Source organism: Lathyrus oleraceus, chromosome 2, assembly GCF_024323335.1.
Source record: "Lathyrus oleraceus cultivar Zhongwan6 chromosome 2, CAAS_Psat_ZW6_1.0, whole genome shotgun sequence".
Lineage (NCBI taxonomy): Eukaryota > Viridiplantae > Streptophyta > Magnoliopsida > Fabales > Fabaceae > Lathyrus > Lathyrus oleraceus.
Window position 1 is genome coordinate 378,100,080 of NC_066580.1, and position 10,452 is coordinate 378,110,531.

A 10,452-nucleotide genomic window follows, 5' to 3' on the forward strand; every position below is an offset into this window, starting at 1 on the left:
TGAAACTACTATGGACCCTAGATATAGAGTCGAGTGCCTTATTATTGATCAAACATTGTCCGTAACTGGATGACCATAAAGACAGTTGATGGGTACTCCACGAAGCATGTTGAGGAACATGAGTGACCTAGATGGAATTTGCCCATCCTGTGTAACAGGATAAATGTCTATGGACCCAATATTGAACTAGACAAGGATGACATGGTTTTGTGCCTTGTGTTCAATATAGACATAAGGGAAAAATGGTAATTGTACACATAAGTATTATCACAAAAGGATTTGTCAGATCACATGACATTTTCATGTCTTGGGTAGTAGTGATGTGTTGCTAGATACCGCTAATTGTTTATATGTTAAATACGTGATTTAATATAATTGTTAATGCCGCGAAAACCTACAGGGTCACACACAAAAGGATGGATTGATGAGAGATAGAGTAACTAAGGAACACCGTAAGGTACGGTGCACTTAAGTGAATTGTAGAACATCGTAAGGTACGGTGTACAAGTAGAATACGAAATATGGTAAGGTACCACGCGCTTAAGTGATTTTGGCATATTATAAGATTTGAATTCCCTAGAGGATTCAATCCCATTAGATTACAATATTCATTGACAAGTGCAAATTGGTATTATATGATATATGATCCTAATTTCCGAATTAAGCAAACGGATTTAAGCAGACGCGAATTAAGCAAACGCGACTTAATCAAACACGATAACGAAAAAGCTACGCTAACGTGATTATAGTTAAGGATGATACAAACAATCAAATTTAATCAACTTTATCGTATAAGAAACAGTCGAATTAAGCAAACGAAAGTAGTCGAATTAAGCAAACGAGTTTATAGGAAGAATAGAAAAGAAATTGAAATTAAACTGAAATTAATAAAAACCTCAAAGTGGAATTCAAATACAACGGATCAACTCTTTGAGAATTAGCTCTCCATGAAATCTTCTAAGAAATAGTGTCTCATCAAAATTCAGAACTAGGATTTTTATAGTAGTGAAAGACCTAATATAATAAAAGGTAAATTCGGGCCCTTATATGATCCGACCCGAAAATTACAAAAACTGGCCAAAACTAACTATTTTAATTAAGTCTATAACTTCAACGAATTATTCAACCCTCCTTCACTTAGAATCAGCTTTTTACTTTAACATGAAACTTTTAGCTTATCCTCTCAGCTTTCCAACGCATATTAGAACGCATCAATTCGATCCTCGTAGCTCAAGTTATAATCTACATAGTAACAAGGTATGAAATAACTATTTATGCTGAAAATAAAGTACGGAAATAAAATAAAACCAAAAATAAACTTAAATATAAAAATATGCTAAAATAGTAAAAATAATAGAATAAACTACAGAGTTGCCTAAGTACAATAGTAGAAGAAGGTGCATAAAAATGCACTAATCAAATTCCCCCACACTTGAACTTTTGCACTCCGAGCAAAATTATAAATTCAAAACTTAAAGCAGAAAGAAAAAAACAAGAACAAATAAAACATGTAATTCCAAAGTTTATCAAGATACAAGGTACACGCAGAATTCTAAGTCTAAGCTTCAAGAATATGGTGTTAGTGAACAACTTCTCGTGACATTCAAAGAAGATAGAAAAACAGATTACCAAATAGTACATCCAAAAGTAATAAGATCCTCACAGGATAAATTCACTCAACTCTCAAGTGTTTAGGTTAACCGTTTACACTCAAAGCACAACATGAAAGTTAGTACCATAAGCTTGAATAGACTCTAACATCGACAATTGAAATACATGCACACAAAGATTAAAAAGACTTTTATTTGGTTGTAATGTGGCCAAGGTAAGGGTGAGATAAATCTTAAGGGGTACTAGGCTAAAATTCAAAGAGACAAAAGAGACTTGAAAGAAACTGCGGGAGTTGAATTTACAAAATATTTCATTCACTTCAACAACTCTATATTAACTGTTTTCTTTCATATTTTTTTCTCCTTTCTCTTTTTTTTTCCTTCTTTTTTTCTTTTTCATAAGGAGTATGTATTGACATGTATACATCATTCTATTTTTTTTCATTCACTTTTTTTTTCGTTTCTATTTTCTTTTTCTATTTTTCTTTTCTTTTTCTACCAACTTCTGAAATATTGCAAACATAATTATTCAACCCCACACAACTCCAAGTAAGACTCTTTCAACCATTTGAATAGGGTGATATAACATTGTTTTTCACTTCTCGGTTTGTAATGAGTTTTAAACAAAAAAAAAGATAATAGGCTCAAGGGGGTTTCAAACAAGGGATGATATTATTTCAGGGTTGACTTTTTCGCTAATTGGCTAAAAATCAAAAAACAAAACTGCCTTTATCATATCAGTGTGCACAAGTAAACAACAACATCAACAAGAGTCAATTCAAGTTCTAGAGACTAACAGACATGAGTGAACCACACAAGAAAGAAAGATATGGATTTTTGTATGTTATCCATATAAGGCTCAAAATCTCACAAGGTTAATTGATCTACCACAAATGATGTACACTTTAGAGTTTAGTCATTCCTATCATACTAAAAATGCACATCAAATTTTTTCACATCACACCACAAGACTTTAGTCAAGAGAATTAAGAAAAATACTCATAATTGTAACTCAAAAACCAAAGGAAAAACATGATTTTTTTTAAGAAACCAAACTAAAACCAAAACAGAGAAAAATTGAAAACAAAACAAAGAAAACAAAACAAATAAATGGTTCTCTCCCTGATACTTAAAATATACATTATCCTCAATGAAAGAGCATAAATATAAAATAAGCGTGAGAGAAAGGAAAGAACACACCCGAGGAGTCAATGTGGATAAGTGTTACATAAGCAAACTTTCTCAAAGAGAGTTCTTCTACAGTCTCTTCTTCCAAAGTCGGGTTCTCATGTAGTAGCTTTGGGTAGTGTCCATTGACCTTGAAATTTTGATTAGTGCATTCGCCTTGTATTCCAGAATCAAATAAGAATCTTTGATAAGTAAAAGTGTTGAATGAGCGCGTGAAAGTGATCTCCTTTTTCACAACATCAAGAATCAAAGGATTACGGGGCTGCCTCACTACTTTTATTTCATCTTTAAGTGAGATCCTATGCATACATATGGAATGGCTAATATCACGAGTGTCAGCCAAGATCCATCCAATTCCCTTCTTATGTTTCTGCATAAGTTGAAGCTTTGATGAATAATATGAATCCTCAAGAAGTGGTTTAGGCTCTACAAAATATGGTTGTTCAATGGATGATATGTTTGGGGCAGCCGAAATGTCAAGAGCTTCAACTACATAAACAACTTCATTTACACTATCACCATGCAAGGCAACATCAATCTCAGCACAAACAACACAAACATTAGTATTAGTACAATCATCACATGAGTAAATATCATCAAAATCAGATAAAATTGGAAAATCAATTGAAAACAAATCAGAATAAGCTTCATCAACAACTTCAGAAAGAAACTTTATTTGGAAAACAGAATGCTCTTCCTCGTCAATCTTCTTATTTTTCAGTACTCCTTGTGGGAAAGGGATTGGTGATACATACTTTTTTTCAACCTCGACAACAATAGAAAGTTCAGGTTTATTTTCAGGTGTTACACACTAACAATTTTTTTTATTTTTTTCTGGGGTTGGTTCTGCAACTTTTTCGGATCTCAAGGAAATTGCACTCGCATTTGGGACTTTTGGATTCACTACTATTTGGGCAAGTAGTTGGTTCGATCCTCGAGCTTGCTGCATGACATTTATTGAAGTGACAAGCTGTCCAATTTGTGTTTGTAAAGTCTGAATACTAGAATTTGTTCGTTGTTGAAACTGAAGATTATTCACAGCCATTTGCTTGACAAGATCCTCAAGTGAAGGTTCAGAAGGTGAAGAGGTGGTTACTTGTGGAGGGTTATATGGTGGTGGTGGAATGGGTAACATCAATTATTTCACTAAAGAGGTAAGTTCATCAATTCTGGTTTCTAGAGCATTGTTAGAAGAAGAAACCTGAATCTCATTCATACATTTTGCTTGGACCATAAAATTATCCATTGTTGTGAACTGTTGGGAGTTAAGTGACATGTTCTCAATTAAGGATTTGGCAGCAACAGGATATTCAATACACAAAGCATTATAATCAACATCAGGGGCAACAACTTCTCTCAGAATTCTTTGGTCAGCCATGTTAAACTCAATAGAAAAGAAAAAAAATCAGCAAACAATGAGAAAACACAACTAATTTAGCAATGCAATAACAAATAGAAAAATACCGACAATGTCCCTATTAAGTAAAAACAATTGAAATACGAAAAAAAAAACGATTAAAATAAAATACAAAAACACAAAAATTAATCTAATAACATCAATTAAGGATTTTGAGAATTTTTGCGGAATTTTCTGAAACTACCAAAATAGAAAATAAATCATAAAAAATAGAAAATAGGGAAGACCAAAAGGCAAGAAAGTTAGGGAAAAAAATGCTAAAACATAACACCTAAAACTATAATAATGATTAGACTATAATAATGGTTAAGATCTACAAGAGTCCCCGGCAACGACGCCAATTTGATCCGCTGTCGCACACGGGTCAAAATCGAGTTTAAAAGTGTAGTAAAACGAAAGCGACACTCGAATATCGTATCACAAGGACTCTTGAATGTTATAACCAAACGAATGAAAAGAAGGGGTTTTTTAAGGTTCAAGACTTAAATCAAATATGATTAAAGGTAAAAGCAAAATTGATAAATAAGTTAATCTATTGTATCGATTTCCGACTTATCATCGATTCTTATAATTTCAATTCCCTAGCGGATTCAATCTCATTCGATTACAATACCCACTGACAAGCGCAAATTGGTATTATATGATGTATGATCCTAATTTCCGAATTAAGCAAACAAATTTAAGCAGACGCGAATTAAGCAAACGCGACTTAATCAAACACGATAATGAAAAAGCTACGCTAACGTGATTATAGTTAATGATCATACAAACAATCAAATTTAATCAACTCTATCTATAAGAAACAATCGAATTAAGCATACGAAAGTAGTTGAATTAAGCAAACAAGTTTATAGGAAGAATAGAAAAGAAATTGAAATTAAACTGAAATTAATAAAAACCTCAAAGTGGAATTCAAATACAACAGATCAACTCTTTGGGAATTAGCTCTCCATGAAATCTTTTAAGCAATAATGTCTCATCAAAATTCAGAACTAGGATTTCTATAGTAGTGAAAGATCTAATATAATAAAAGGTAAATTCGGGCCCTTATAGGATCTGACCGAAAATTACAAAAACTGGCCCAAACTAACTATTTTAATTAAGTCTGGAACTTCAACGAATTATTCGACCATCTTTCACTTAGAATCAGATTTTTACTTCAACATGAAACGTTTATCTTATCCTCTCAGCTTTCCAACGCATATTAGAACGCATCAATCCGATTCTCATAGCTCAAGTTATGATCTGCATAGTAACAAGGTATGAAATAACTATTTATGCTGAAAATAAAGTACGAAAATAAAATAAAACCAAAAATAAACTTAAATATAAAAATATACTAAAATAGTAAAAATAATAGAATAAACTACAGAGTTGCCTAAGTACAGTAGTAGAAGAAGATGCATCAAAATGCACTGATCAGGTACGGTGCACTTAAGTGAATTGTAGAACATCGTAAGGTACAATGTACTTAAGTAGAATACGAAATATGGTAAGGTACCACGTGCTTAAGTGACTTTGGCATATTATAAGATATGGGTCATATACACTTAAGTGGTCTTTTTAGCTAGCAGCCCACACAAGTGGTTTTATAAATATAACCCTTGTGCAGAACCATTTGTGCAGTTGTAATTTCGTTTCTCTCTCTCTCTCTCTCTCTCTCTCTCTCTCTCTCTCTCTCTCTCTCTCACTCAAAGCCTTCATTCGTAGCAGCTAACACTGAGATTGAAGGAATCCGTTCATGTGGACTGAGTATAGGCGTTGTCACCATTCAACTTTCGTGATCGCTCCGTAGATCTGCATCAAAGGTTTCAATCGCCACAAGAGGTAACGATTCTATCACTGATCATGCCCATTCGTAAGGATCACTAAAGGATAAATTTTTTAAATTCCGTTGCGTTTTGGATCGCTCTTCTCCTTCACTAAGTTTACACACATTTGAAAATTGATTCAACCGATATGTCTTTAAAACCTAAATTTTATTTTGGTAGACCTTTTAAGCGTTACGCAAAAGAAATTCATGTTATGATATGCAGATGATGCAAATGTCAGATGAATGTATCTATTGGTTCATGGGAAAAATTGGGGTATGTCATGAGTCCCTATTTAAATATTTTTGACGAGAGAATACGAAGAGGGACACTCTTTATATAATCATGGTAGGAGATAGTTAAATACTAAAGAACTCAATTTTTTTTTTCCGAGATGAAATGATATGCTATGTTATGAATGCATGAATGACTCTTTTTTTTTTGTTTTTTTTGCTAGGGATATGATGCGATACAAGATAAACCCTAGCAAGATCTTTTATGATGGATAAACAATGATAGATTAACCTATTGATTAGGCGCTATATTCAATAAAGAATTCCGCAAATATTCAAGCTCCAATTCTGCACCTACAATACCATGACCCTGCACAAAAAATAGATTTCATCTCCATCCAACATTTGTCCAACTCCCCATGTCATAAACAGAGGTTTGATTGGGTTGCACATAGTCAAACAAAGCAGGATATTGAACATAAAAAAAAGTTATTCCAAACCATTTGCGGCGCCAAAAGTCAACAGAAAAACCGCTTCCTATTTTCCCGGCGATACTATTCTCAAACCAATTGACATAATCACCCTAAATACCGAGAGCTAATGTTAAGTACCTCCACCAAAGAGATGAATTCTTGTCATTCATTAACCAAAATGGATCCATAATAAGTCCTTTAGAGTCTCCTTATTTGAACTCAATCAAAGCACTTCAATATGACCCTTTATCCGATAAAATTCGCCACCCCTTCTACTCAAGAGAGCTCTATTGAACATTTCAACCTCCTCTATTCCCAAGCCTCCTTCATAGTTCGGTTTGCGAAACGTATCCCACGCAACCCAATTGACCAGTCTCTTCTTTTATTCACTAAACCCACATGAATGATCTCTAGATATTAGTAATTTCTTCATTCCCCGACTTTGGAGCCCTATAAAAAGATGAGCCCTGTTGGTTGATTTTAGCAAAAGTTATTTTGTTACAAGTGATGAAAAAAATTACTTACCCAAAATAGATAGAGGAATGGACGTTTGCATCATACCGAATGAATTTCTACATATCAACATTTGCGGAAAAACGCCACTTATCTCACTCACACATATGTGGATGAGGAGTTGTTTTGCATCCTCTCAAGACGAGACATCTTTCATGTAAAAAAGAGTTTGAAGGTTATGCCAAGAGGTAAAATGGTTTTGATGTGTTGGATTATTTTTAGGCGAACAAAGAATAATCGAGCGATGAAGTGTAAGCCAACCAATCGATTATTCTCGGAGAAGTGTAGTTGGATTTAGCAAGTATGTTGCTAAGCAAAACAGGGGTGTGGAAAGCAAATTATTGGGCTTAATGGTTAAGCCCAACATGATTTGCAAAGGGAAGTGCAAAAATTCAGCAAACCCAAATTATCTTCTCTACACATCATCTTCCAATTCTCATGTAAAAAAAGAACCACCACCGGAGCTCTGGCACCACCTGGGCGAAGTTGGCCGAAATAAAAAAAAACACCATTTTCTTACTCCTCTCAACCTCTTCTATCCTAATCTCTCATCCATTCTAACCATAAATTAATTAATTCTGGAAATTGAGCAATCAAAGTCAAGAGTCCTAAGCACAAAAATATGAAATTAAATGGAGATGAAGGAGAATCAAACCATCAAACTTTGGGGTTTTGATTCTCCACTATGTAAGCTACATTATGGTATCAAAAATTTAGCAAACAAGCAAAGATGAAAATCCACCGACCTGCAAGATGGAGGATAGTCTTGGAACTTGTTGAAATTTGGAGGTGGTGAAGATGAAGAAGAGAAAACCAGAGGTATGTTACTTGGACTCTGTAAGACCCCAATTTTGACCATAAGATCCCTAATGCAATTTCATCATATGCATTAGCATTGGGATCATACATTGGCATCCCCCTTACCCTTTGTTCATTAGGTTTGTTTTGGGAGAGATCACCAAGCACTTTTTGATTGTATCATACTTGTATATTATCATTTTACTAACCAAAATACCAAAAATATGTCTTTGCATTTGCCTAACTCTTTTGTAGGTGTGGCATGATCATCATTGATCTATCAAGTTCATATTTAGGGTTTAAGACCCTCATAGCTAAGAGCACAACCAAGGATTGATTCACAATGTCTCAAAGCATCATATATGAGTCCCAATGATCTCTACATGTTATATTGATCAAGCATTCTTCAAGAATTTGGAGGTGATTTGCCTTGGAAATCCTAGTTTGACTAGGTATCTTAAGTAACTTCTCCAACAAGCTATCTCACCAATTGATCAAATTTCTCAAGGTACATTTCAAAATTCATCATATTATGCATATATGATCTACCTTGAGCCTAAAAATTCAAGATAATTGGAAGTTAGCAAGTTGGTTGATGGTGGTTGGCCAGATGAATTCATCTGATCAAAACTGGGTCTCCCTAGACCCTATCTCCTACAACTTTCACTATATGAAAATTATTCCAAGAGAAACGTTACTCTAAATGACATTCCAAACAACTTTCATGTTTAATTCTAGAGCTAATTTTTCTCGGAAATTCATTTTACATGTTGAAACATTATAGGTTATTTCGTCTAAACCCTAATTTGAAAGTCAACTTCCCAAGATCATAACTTGCTCAATTTTTATGAGATGAAAGATTTCCAAGTTTCACAATCAAATTAAAGATGTCTAATTCAACTTTTATGTTTGGAGTTAGAGATAAATCAACTTTTATGAGCATGTGATATGAGGATACATTATAGGTCATTTTCCCCTATACCATTGAACAAGTGATTTTCCTCAACTTCAAAAATGCATAACTCTATCATTATAAATCCAAATGACATGAAATTGGTAACCATTTTGACGGTATTTGAAATAGATACATCTTTGATGAATACACGATTCTCATTTGGAGCTCACATAAAAAGTTAAGCAAGGTGGAATATTGAGATATATGACTTAACACTTAGAAAAAATTCACCATGATCAAAGTCCCAAATGGAAACGTGTCCAACATCAAAGTTGTTACCCTTGATCTAAGATTTCCAAAGAGTCTTATTTCATGCATTTTGGATGAGGTTTGCTAGGGCTGCGCATGGTCTTAACAGGTCTGCATCAAGTGGAAAAATCAAATATCCAAAACTCCATTTCACATTGTCTTGCCATTCAAGCATCATTTGAACTTCAGTACAGTTACAATTGGATCAAAATGGATTGCTTTATGGGCCTGTACACGCCCATGCAAGCTTGTGCATCACATTGCCAAATTTAGCAAATTTTCAAGTGTGCAATTATCAATCCTAAATGCTATAAATACAAGGCCTCTAAGCTCATTTCAAAAACCCCTTGCGCGCCAGCTTTGCCCCCAATTGAAACCCTCACAATTCAAAGGAAAATCTGAGAATTTTCAACTTGAAAATTGAGTTTGAATCTCATTGTTTGGAGATTCAAAAACTCCAGGATCCAAAAATTTGTACCATTGCCAAACCACTTATGGAAGCTCCTCGAGTGTGATCAAGTCAAGTTTGAAGCAAGCAAGATCCATTTCTACACAGCATTGAAGGTAATTTTCAGAAATCTTCTTCTCTTCGATTCTCACTCAATTCTCTTGGATCTTTGGTTGTTTGAAGTCCTACCAATGTAGGCAAGAAGATTGAGTTGCTTTGAGGTCAAATCGAAGCAACTCAGTTGACACACCTCAAAATTTAACTCCTCATATCTTTCTATATATTTGGAGTTAGTTGAAATTGAGGTCAGATTCGTGCTCTACGCCATTTTTTCTTTCAGATCATGTCCTCTTTTTTCATTTTGGTGATGGTGATGAGTGAACCAGTCTGGTGGACCTTGCCTGAGAAGGTGACCGAAGGTCCAGCGCCGGTGGTGTGCTGGATAGGTTCTGAGCCATTGATCTCATTTGAAATATTTTAATCCTGAGTGCCTAAAGTAATTACCACGCGTCTGGAACAGTTGACCGGGTGTATGGTGGAATGCACGCTCATGTCCACTTGATCTGCCACCTCAATTAATGAGGGAGATCAAGTGGTCCACGTTTTTTTTTATTTTCTGGTTTTTATTTTATTTCATTTGATTTTCATTAATTCATATTAATTTTAATATTGATCCAAAAAATATGAGAGTTTCACCAAAAAATTTAAATAAAATTCTCTTTCATATTTTGAATTAAAATTATTTTTTGGATCATTA